Below are 12,045 nucleotides of genomic sequence, written 5' to 3'. Positions count from 1 at the left end.
GTCGACTTTTTGAAGCTCGCCTTTTTGTGCGCGCCCTTATTGAATAGAGCCACAGCCACAGGGGGTCTCCAGGAATGTGTTTGAGAACCACTGGTCTAAATGATTTGAACATTAAAATGGATCATTTTCAGTTTGTCACATTCTTAAGTGTTTAACTAAACAAATTTAATGCTGGATGAATCAACACAGGTGTACATGAAAACAGGTAAGACGGAGAACTGCTGGCTCCTTTATTAGCAATACGATGCAAATGACAAGGAGCCATTTAAACAGTGAAGGCAGCTGTTGAAGACTGAAATAAGAAATTAAGGGGGGAGAACCTTAACAAGCGAGACCCCTCAAATGAAGTATCAAAATGCCACTTGAGCAATTGGGGATTCGTCGGAAGTAATTGACCTCGGGAAACAAACCCCGGGCAGGATGCCAGCCCACCGCAGGGCACACAAACCAAGCACACTAACAAAGAACATTTCATACAAACAAGTCAAATTTTAGAAGACTTGGCTCAAAACAAATCAACCCCCTGACCACCCCTGTGAAAGAGAGCTACACTGTAAAAATTTCACTGTAAATTTACAGTAAATTACTGGCTACTAGTTGCATTACTTTTACAGTATTTTACTGTATCATATTACAGTACATTACAATAAAATTACCATACCACACTGTGACTTCACAGTAAACTGGGCAAGAAAATTACTGTGATGTAGCAGTATGTTGCTGTTGAATTACAATAATTAACCATTTTCAATTTACATTAATCTACTGTATTTTTACATGCTAACTGTAAAAGTAATGCAACTCAGTAGCCAGTAATTTACTGTAAATTTACAGGTGCAATAACAACATTAAATACTGTAAAGGACATTAAAACAACCTTGATCACCCATCCTATTTACCAAATTTTCCCAAATTTACATCAAGTTAAGTTCTGAAGGTCTCTAAAGTCCCCTTGTCCATCTCACTACTTGTTCACTTGTTCCTTGCATTTGTGGTTTTCTGTATGATGTTTGTACAAAATGTTTCCATCAGTGTCCCTGTAGTCAGGATTAGACTTTTATCAGTCACTTTACAACACATATAATCTTTAAATTATTGAAAATTAATAAAGTTAAACAAAAATAAAACAAAACACATTACTGTATGTGTTTTGCATATTTATTCAGCAGTGTTTCTTCAAACGTTAAATGCACAGAATACCTCAAGTATACACTTTTAAATTCAATAAAAGTCTTAACAGGCAGTTCAACTTTTTTTTTTAAATTGCACAAACAAAATTATCTAAACCTCACATACAGTAAGTATATGTACAAGAAACAAAAACACATTTTTTACTGTACTGTATATCTAAAATCCTCTGTAGTAAACAACTTGCACATACTGTACCTCAGTGCCCGAGTTATTATTGGCTGTCTAGTAGTCAACAGTGTATTATTTGTAAATATGTGCTACTTTTTCCAGATATGCAGACATCTGAAAGGGTCAAGTGAAAAGCAATCAATAATTCTGAAAGCATTTCCCTTTTAAAAGGTATATTTTAAGAAATTAAATTAAAGATATAAACTCCAGTGTTTAACATTTAAACGATAATGTTAAAAAACAAAAATGTAATTATAAAGCAGTGTAACATTTTTAAAGACAGCAAGATAGAAATTAAACTGAGGCAAAACAGGGGATTAAAACACTTTAAATCAATTTGAATTATTAGGAGTCCTTTCTGAAAATGTCTACATTGACATCCATTCAAAATCAATTAGTTTCCTCAAAAGTGTGCAGACTTGTTGGTTGATGTGTCCGTGTTTCTTTTTTGATTTTGAGCCCGACTCTGGGTTAATACCCAAAAAAAACCTGTAAACAAAATATAGAAGCTATTAGTTTTATTTGAGCTATTTCACACTGTTTTTCAAAAGACATTAAGTGCTGTTCCTTTCTACAGAATACTGATGCCTAACACTCCTCCTAAGTAGGAAAGCCAAACACAATTTCTCTGCCATTTTAACAATGTTGTGGTGATTTACTAGTCTCACTATTACCCTTGCTAGTGTTATCTACAATGTCAGTGTGTTAGTTTACCTTTGGATAAACTCCAATGTGGATGAGGCATCTTCAGGATACTGCAAGTTAAAGTTGTAATAACTTGCAAAGATTGTAGCAATACCATTGACAAAATCATGATGTGGTCCCATGACCACTTGTCCTTCAATTGACAACATCCAGGCTTTAGGCTTCATCATGTCATCTGAAATAAAAAAGATATTCATCACGTACTTATGCAAAGAAGTGGAATTCTTAATGAACAACAGTGTGAAAGGAATGGGTCGCTAACACAGGGTCTTAGATTACAACTATTAAAGGTCTGCACGCTGTTCTTCTGGTCTTTGCAAAGTAAAGAGCAGCTGCACAGACCTTCAAAACATATATGAGAAGGTAATACAGGTTTACATACTACTAAAGTTGCTGACACTATAAGCTACATGTGTTGTTAACATTACCTTGTATAATCAAGCGGGGTGTGCTTGGTAGCATCATTGTCCTCTGAACATCAGCACCTGTGGCACATGTCTGTAAAATACAGTAATACATAACTTTAAAATATGCTGGATATATGTACAGTACAGTGTGTACTGTATATCCCTTACTGAAGAGTAAATGGCAGAAGAAAATCCCTTTGACCCCAGTGATTCACAATTCTACAGTAGATTTAGCAAGGTGTGTATTTTACTAAAATTCAGTAGTCAGAGAACTGTGTGTCTACATGGGAGATTAAGAGTGTATGAATACAAGTATGAAGGTTAATATACTGTATTGTCTACCCGAGTTCCAGCATTGGCACCTACCTTTTTTACTCTTAGTCAGGTTGAGTTGAGCCATCATATTCATCTTATTGTTTCTATCAAACTAGTTCTTCATATAGAATACTGAACATTTACTGCTATATAAAAAATCAAGCACATCCAGCACTCCTCAAGATACCATATTAATTTTCTAAAATTTCAAGGCATTAATTTTAGAAAAATATAAAAATAAATTCAACTCTAAAGCATTTTCAATGCCAGTTGGGTTCCTGGTCTATTGTAAGCAAAACTCAGTTTTCTATCTGTAAAACAATTACTTACATCTGCTTGAAGTAGGATTGCATCCTTGGGCTCCTTAAAGTATGCCATCAGGAGGAGAAGGACACATGCAGCCTTAACTGAAACCTCTGGTTCAAACTTAGACAGCACATCCTGAATTCCTGAATGATGGCTTAGTTCCTGGCAGAACTTTATAATTGTACTGCCTTTATTGTCCAGTGCCTCTTGCAGCTTGCTGAGGATAGATATGTCTGTTAGAAGCCTAAAGTGGGAGTAAAGACATCTTTGAGAGAAAAGGAAAGGCCATTCCTTCTGAACTTGTGCAATGTGTGGTGCAGGCACTCCATTAAGGTATCGGCGCTGGTGGATATAGGTCTTCTCCATAAGAGGTTCAGCTTTCTCTGCTCCACTCATCCCTAACTCGGAGAATATTTTAAGTAGCTGCATTTTCATGTCATCTAATGATGCCTCCGTTTCTCCAGCTGGCAGTTCTACAGGACACCACCTCACACATCCATACTGATCTACAGGGCCTCTTGCCTCCCCTGCTGCATTAGTGTGGGACCTTCTCTCTCTGCGTCGCCTTGCAAGAGTATTTGTTCTGTTTTTATATTCCACTCTTGTTTTAATTTGCTGAAGAAGAGAGTGGCAGCCCTCTCCAACCATGTCTCCTTTTTTTCCAACATCCAAAAATTTTTGGGTGTTCCCTTACAATTCCTCGGACTACGCTGTGACACATTGCTCTAGTTGGGTTAAGATCATGTTCAAGCATCTGATCTACCACTGCTTTCACCATATCTTTTCTGTCTCCTGGTGATGGTCTTGTTTGATTTGCCACTGCTTTTTGAATTGCTGCTGGCATCCTATTCCAATTGACTTTGAACTCTGCATACCATGGCCTGCCAGGATGTGGGGACGAAGAAACAGAGGAGTTTGAACTGCTTGAGGAGTTAGAAGATAGGATGAGTGGAGTGCTCATGGGGCTTGATGAGAGGGATGAAGAGGCAGCAGCATCCAGTTCACTTTGAACTGTTACAAGTCCTAGAGATGATAGCAAAAAAGATCAATGGAAAAAACAAAAAGCAGCACACTAAATTAATTTATGATAAATTACATTCTTCCTGTTCAATATATTATATTGGTAGCCACTGAAAAGAAACAGAATGAAGGACACTAGTAAGAGAAAGACATGATTTTTCAGGTCAATGAGTTCGCCCTTCAATAATCTTTGAACTTCAGTGTTAATTGTTCAGCTTACCAATGGCAGTTATCAAAATATATATTTACCTTCATTTTTAATGCTGTTTAACAGTTTGCGACACTGGATTGGCCTAATGTGTTTCTCCAGATCCTTCTCTTGTACAAAAGCAAGGTCTTCTCTGCTTTCCACACCAAGCTCTTCTAACCGTTCAAGAAGAGATGTTAAGGATTCATTTGAGAGGCTTGGCAAAATAGATAGCACCACTTCCCTTATGTCTTGACTCATTTTCTAAAAGAGAGTTGGGAGCAGACAGTCAAATATCAACCAATTAATTCATAAACCCCTTGATTATTTGTTTATTATCAGTAATGCGTTATTTGCTACAATTGTATCTCTGTATGATTTTATGTTTTATTCAGGCACTAGTGAGTACTCCAAGAAGTGAAAGCATTCACAAACTACAGACTATCCCTATCTCAGTTTGATTTCAATTGAATTAGAAAATTTAACTCTTCATTTATAGGTAAATGTGCTGGAATCTTCAAAGGCAATTTCTGAATCATATCCTTCTATAATACTTTCACCACAATACAAAGATGTTATTTAAAAGACATATATATACAAAGTCCTATATACATATATGTGTTCTTTAAAAGAACCTCACAGACTCTTCCTACTCCATTATTTATCTATCCTTTCTACTTACACAATTTCTAAAAAAGAATGATGAAGAACAATTAGCAGTAGGTCACACACATTATAAGCCGGAAGTGGGTAGTAGTCAAGCAAATCATCTTGCTTTATACAAACATAATCCTTTTGGACTACTCCTAATTTACAATAGACACCTATATCTCTCAACTTCACAAAGGTATGCTTCTCTGTAACAAAGTATGCAGAATCGTGGACAGTAAGGACCAGAATAATCTTCCCAACATAAAGTTCTTCATCTCTACTTCCAAGCAAAACAAACATTCCTTTCCTGTATGCTGTGCCTTTCACAGTCACTTCATTGCCTGCCACTGTAGACTGTGACTCAAAATTATAACTGGCAACAGATTCTCTGATTTTGTCATTATAATCATTCACAAAAAACTGTGTACCCCTGTGTACCTGTACAACTGTAGGGAACAGGCTGCCTGCACTCAAGTAAGCCTGAAGAAGCTGATGTCTTTCTGCCAGTGTTTTGCACAGATTTTTAAAGTTGTGTAGCTTTCTGGCACATGTTTTGAAAAATGAGTGCTTACTTTCAAACCTTAATGTCCAAAGGCGAATAAGTGGACCAAAGTGGAGTATAAGTTCAGGATAATGGCACATATAATGATGCTTAGGCCTTAAAGGGTGATTAGGGAAAAGCTTTTTCCTACTGTGTAGATATTCTTCAATTATGACTTTGAGATATGCTACTTGGCCTGCTGCAATAGCTGGTGCACAGACAAGCTCCACTACCTCTCTTAGTTGTAAAAGGAGTTGCCATACCTCGTTTTCACAGGGATCTTGAATTCTGTCACCTATCAAGAGAGGTAACAATCTAAGAAAACACCAATTTTGAACTGCATGTCCATTTAGTCGTTCACTACCAGGGGAAACATCTGCAGGTTTGTCATTGCCATCATTTCCCTGATATTTGAATTGGTTCTTACATCTGTTTAATTGCAAGTAAGTGAAGTGCTTCTCATGTATTAAATGACCAACAAACAAAGCGAGGTCATACGACACAATACCTTCAAACAAGTCATGGGCTAGACACGGTGGGAGCCCAGGCTGGCAAACATGGAAATAAGAAAGTTGGTTAAAAGGAGAGTCACACTTGATACCTGATACAGCAGGGTCTAAACCCTGAACATGACATTTATATGACTGTATTGTCCTCACAGCACCACACAAGTATGGTTCTTTAATAAATTTTGCTTTATCTATTTCACAGTAGCGGCAAAAACGATCAGCCCGACTGAAGTTTTCCAGAAAACCTCCAATACAATGGGATCCCAAGTTGTCTCCTGAAATGGCAATCAGAGTGCCTTTTACAAATCTGCCATCACTTATCAAAATCCCTCTCTCTTCTAGAAATTTGAGGTCCTTGATCAAAGATTCAAAAATTTTGGTCACTCCAAAGTATTTTAAGTTCTGCTCCCTACATAAGAGAACAAGTTGCATGTGAGCTGTAGTGGATCTATTATGTGGCAAAATTTCAGCCAGGGTTAAGTATACAGCTAAAACTTTATGTTTTTTTCTCCCTGAACCAAGTGGGTTTACAACCTCAAAGGCATCCTGATATAAAATCAAACCAATAGAAGAAGGTTCTATTTTCAATAGTGGATTACTTCGAACTCCCTCTCCATCTCCAACATCCTTATAGACATTTTCAGTGGATGCTTGAGAATGTGCTAAGGCATACTGTTCTCTTACAGACTCGCTTTTGAACAATGCAAGTAAAGTCTCTTGTATTGGTACATACTGGGCAAAGCATTCTTTGCCATTTTCATCAGTGCCGAGAAACAAGGGTACGGGCTCAACATAGTTAAAATTCTTTTTAAATACAGTCTTTCTCTTTTGTTCTGTACTTAGAAGTTCCTTGTTATACATCTTAAGGAGATCCCCTGTTCATTTCATCAATTATGTCACTTATAGTGGCCTCTGGAATTCCAAGTGCCTTCAATTTCTCAATCAGAATCTTAAGTAAATGTGAAAGTCCAATGTCATGGGCATTTTGAAAGTCCTCAATGATTGTCTGTATGGTACTTGCTGGTAACAATACCTTAGCTTGTAATTTCAGATAAAGAAGTGTAATGTTTTGTAAAAACAAAGTTTCATCCACAGCCAGTGGCCTTTCTGGTTCACAATCATCCTCATCAAAAATATTTGAATCTGTCTGACTAGGAACACCAAAGGGATCCATGGGAACAGATGTATCTAGAATTGAATCATCTAGGTCCTCTGAGCCTCTATGTTTCCTTGAAATATGCGAGGCTAAACTTGACTTAACTGTAAAATGCTCTCACAACCTCTGAATGGGCATTTGATTTTCAGTCCTTGTTTTATGTGTGATTTTAAATGCTTTATGAAAGAGGTCAAAGCGTCACACTTAACTTCACATGACTGAACCACACAGTTTAGAGGTGTAATGAACTGCCTGTAGTGCCGCAGAGTAGGAACTGCTTCCTTATGGTCTCTATATATGTGTGTTTTCAGAACACTGGCTTTGCGGTACATCCGAGAACACGTAGGCACACCACACTGATAATGATAATTGGGAGTGTTACTGTGCAGCTTTGTGTGTTGAATAAACTGAGTAACATTACTACAGATATACTGGCACTTACTAAATTTACAATGGAACATTGTGAATTGATAGGCAATTTTATTTAATGGCTAATAGAGTCAAAAATACCTTGCTAAGACTGCCTTTTCTAACACAGACCAGCTAACAATAACTAAAAAATGTGGAAAATGCAATATGGTTTGGATCCCAAAGGGAAATGTTAACACACACACAAAAAAACTACACTATGTATCTACAAAAAAGTTAAACCAGTAAGAATCCATTAAAATACCATTTGAAGTCAAATTTCTATCAACCGTGCTTAAATCAATACATTTGCTTCCATGTATTACTTTTGCCTGTGGAGTTTACCATAAATTAATTTATTTATATTTATATATATATATTTATGCTATTCCTGAGCTAACATCTTTAATCACAGTTGAAAACAAAAGCACATAAACTTAATCAAAATGCACAAATTAAAACTGTTTAAAAATACATGAACTAAAACTACATGAAAAAGCTGACATTGAAACAATATGAAAACGCTTTCCTGAAGCTATAAGATAAGACACGAGTTAAAAAAATGCACAAAATGAAACGGTTTGAAAATGCTAGAACTTAAATTTTATGAAAGAAATCACTAATTACAGCTGTAAACATTAATATATATTGAAAGGCATGATTTAAAGTAGATTGAGAAATGCACAAACTGAAATTAAACGAAACTGCACGTACTCAAACAATGTGAGAAAGTACAAACTGAAAGCGCAGTATGTAAGTTTTCTAATACACTCCGTGGTAAAGTCTTAAAATGACTGCATAACTTCCTCTCTAACAATACAAAACAGAAATTATTATAATGATAATGGAGAAAGGCAATGAATGTTAAGTTAATTACCGTTTGTATAAGTAACAAGCACACTACAACGCCATTTTATTACTTTCTTCCACTCTCTGAGCATGTAATATCCCACAGTGCAACGGGTCTTCTCCAAATACAATTTTACAGTAATTTGCTGTCTTTTGACAGACGACAGCGTATCTTACTGTGATTACAACAAAAATTCTGAATACAGTATTTTATTGTGAAAACTTACAGTTAACACCTGTGAAATCCTGGCAATTTTTTTACAGTGTAGGCTAGCAGAGTAAAACTTTAAGCTAGTAAAAAAAAAAAATGTAAATAGATTAATAAATTAATAAAGATAAATGGAGTAGAAGAGGGGAGAGAACCTGCTTCCCCAATTTAAATGTTTATTCTAAAATTTTATTGATGAGACGCTGCCAGGTTTTGAAAACGTTTTGCACAGATCCTCTAAGTGAGAATTTGATTTTTTTTTTTCAATTTCAAATAGTATAAAACATCGGTTTCCCACTAACTTAAAAGAGGAGAGTTAGGATTCTTCCAGTTTAGCAAAATAAGTCTGCGTGCCAATAGTGTAGTGAATGTAATCACAGTTTGATAGTCCTTCTCCACTGTAATCCCCTCTGTAAGCCCACCAAACACAGTTGTTAGTGGATTAGGAGGGATTGTGACACCAAGGCTGCCTGAAAGGCATTTAAAGATTTTGGTCCAAAATTATGTTAATTGGTGCATGTGGCCCAGTGAGGCTGGAGCTCGATTGCAATGTTCACAGGTTGGGTTTTGCCATGGAAACATTTTGGACAATTTTAAATGAGAGAGATGCACTCAATATACAGTCATATGAAAATGTTTGGGACCCCAGCTCAGCCTGCATAATAATGGACTCTCCTTTCAACAATAAAGATACCAGTGGTCTGTCTTTCATTTCCTAGGAACATCTGAGCACTGCGGTGTTTTCCGAACAAAGATTTTTAGTGACGCAGTATTTAGTTATGAAATGAAATCAAATGTGAAAAACTGGCTGTGCACAAATGTGGGTCCCCTTGTCATTGTGATGATTTGAATGGCTGTCACTGCTCAATGCTGATTACTTACAACACCAAACTGGTTGGATGAGCTTGTTGAGCCTTGAACTTCATAGACAGGAGTGTCCAATCACGAGTGGTCAAAGGTATTTAAGGTGGTCAGTTACAAGTTGTGCTTCATTCCCTTTGACTCTCCTCTGAAGAGTGACAGACAGCATGGGATCCTCAAAGCAACTCTCCAAAGATCTGAAAACAAAGATTGTTGAGTCCCCTGGTTTAGGGGAAGTCTACAAAAAGCCATCTCAGAGGTTTAAACTGTCAGTTTCAAGTGTAAGGAATGGAATCAGGAAATGGAAGGCCACAGGCACAGTTGATGTTAAACCAACTCAGCAGGTCTGGCAGGCCAAGACAAATACAGGAGTGACACATGACAGGATTGTGAGAATGGTTACAGACAACCCACAGATCACCTCCAAAGACCTGTAAGAACATCTCACTGCAGATGGTGTGTCAGTACATCGTTCTACAATTCAGAATATCTGTATGGCAGGGTGATGAGAAAGAAGCCCTTTCTGCACTCACGCCACAAACAGAGTTGCTTGTTGTATGTCAATAGTCATTTAGACAAGCCAGAATCATTTTGGAACAAAGTGCTTTGGACTGATGTGACAAACATGGAGTTTTTTGGTCAGAACAAAAAGCGCTTTGCATGGTGGAAGAAGAACACAGAATTCCAAGGAAAAAACACCTGCTACCTCCTGTCAAATTTGGTGGAGGATCCATCATGTTGTGGGGCTGTGTGGCCAGTTCAGGGACTGGGGCCCTTGTTAAAATCGAGGGTCGGATGAATTCAACCCAACAGCAACAAATTCTTCAGGATGATGTTCAAGCATCAGTCACAAAGTTGAAGTTACGCAGGGGTTGGATATTCCAACAAGACAATGACCCAAAACACAGTTGGAAATCTACAGAGGCATTCATGCAGAGGGAGAAGTCCAATGTGCTGGAATGACCGTCACAGTCTCCTGACTTGAAGATCATCGAAAATCTGTGGGATGATTTGAAGCAGGCTGTCCATGCAATTGAACTGAACTGGAGAGATCTTGTATGAAGAATGGTCAGAAATACCTCCATCCAGAATCCAGACACTCATCACAGGCTATAGGAGGACAGCGTCGAGAGGCAAAAGGAGGCTCCACTGAGTATTGATGTCATATCTGTGTTGTGGTGCCCACATTTATGCCCCTGTCTAATTTTGTTATGATGCATATTGCATATCTTCTGTTAATCCAATAAACTTAATGTCACTGCTGAAATCCTACTGTATCCATAAGGCATGTCAGATATTCAAAGGAAGTTGTTACTTTGTTTTGTTTTTTTTCATCATTGACTGAGCTTTCAAAGAATTAAGAGGGTTTCCCAAACATTTTCATATGACTGTATAACTGTAAGTTGAATAATTGTATGCTTTGCACATATGGAGTCCGAGTGAAATTCCCGCATCGCTGCCTTTCACTCCTTTTCTGAGATGTTGAGTGAGAGATCCTCTTCCCAATGTCCTCTGGGATCTTTGAAACGGAGGGAGAGTGAAATGGTTTTATATATTACAGAAATGCTGTCTGAGTCCTTCGAAACTGAGTGATATTATAGAGGGAGGTGGGAGATGAGGAAAACTGGGCAGGTTCTGTTTAACAAAGTTTCTTATTTGAAGATAGTGAAAGAAATGTGTTGCTGGAAAGTGAAATTTTTAGTGTATTATTTCATAGGATGTGAAGATGTCTATGTACAGATCTATAATTCTCTAATAATCCTGAATGTTTTCCAGATATTAAAAGCTGTAAACATTTAAGAAGGTGGAAAAAGTTGCAGAGGTGCCACAGATAAAAGCTTCTCTGTCTTAAAATACTTCCTATATTGGTTCCATATTCTGAGTGAGTGAAGCTCAAATGGGTTGTTAGTACAGTGCATCAAGAAAGTATTCACAGCGCATCACTTTCTCCACATTTTGTTATGTCACAGCCTTATTCCAAAATGGATTAAATTCATTTTTTCCTTAAAATTCTACACACAACACCCCATAATGACGACATGAAAAAAGTTTACTTGAGGTATTGCAAATTTATTAAAAATAAAAAATTGAGAATGTCCATAAGTATTCACTGCCTTTGCCATGAAGCTCCAAGTTGAGCTCAGGTGCATCCTGTTTCCCCTGATCATCCTTGAGATGTTTCTGCAGCTTCACTGGAGTCCACCTGTGGTAAATTCAGTTGATGTGACATGATTTGGAAAGGCACACACCTGTCTATAGAAGGTCCCACAGTTGACAGTTCATGTCAGAGCACAAACCAAGCATGAAGTCATAGGAATTGTCTGTAGACCTCCGAGACAGGATTGTCTCCAGGCACAAATCTGGGGAAGGTTACAGAAAAATGTCTGCTGCTTTGAAGGTCCCAATGAGCAGAGTGGCCTCCATAATCCGTAAGTGGAAGAAGTTCGAAACCACCAGGACTCTCCTAGAGCTGGCCGGCCATCTGAACTGAGCGATCGGGGAGAAGGGCCTTAGTCAGGGAGGTGACCAAAAACCTGATGGTCACTCTGTCAGAGCTCCAGAG

General features: G+C 37.6%; 1 pseudogene; it reads right to left on the bottom strand.

Moving 5' to 3' along the window:
* Positions 1 to 1,140: 1,140 nt before the first annotated feature.
* On the bottom strand, positions 1,141 to 8,527 carry LOC120528276 (annotated as a pseudogene).
* Positions 8,528 to 12,045: the final 3,518 nt, after the last annotated feature.

This window comes from Polypterus senegalus, chromosome 4 (assembly GCF_016835505.1).
Source record: "Polypterus senegalus isolate Bchr_013 chromosome 4, ASM1683550v1, whole genome shotgun sequence".
NCBI lineage: Eukaryota > Metazoa > Chordata > Cladistia > Polypteriformes > Polypteridae > Polypterus > Polypterus senegalus.
This window is presented reverse-complemented; position numbering and strand designations above follow the sequence as displayed.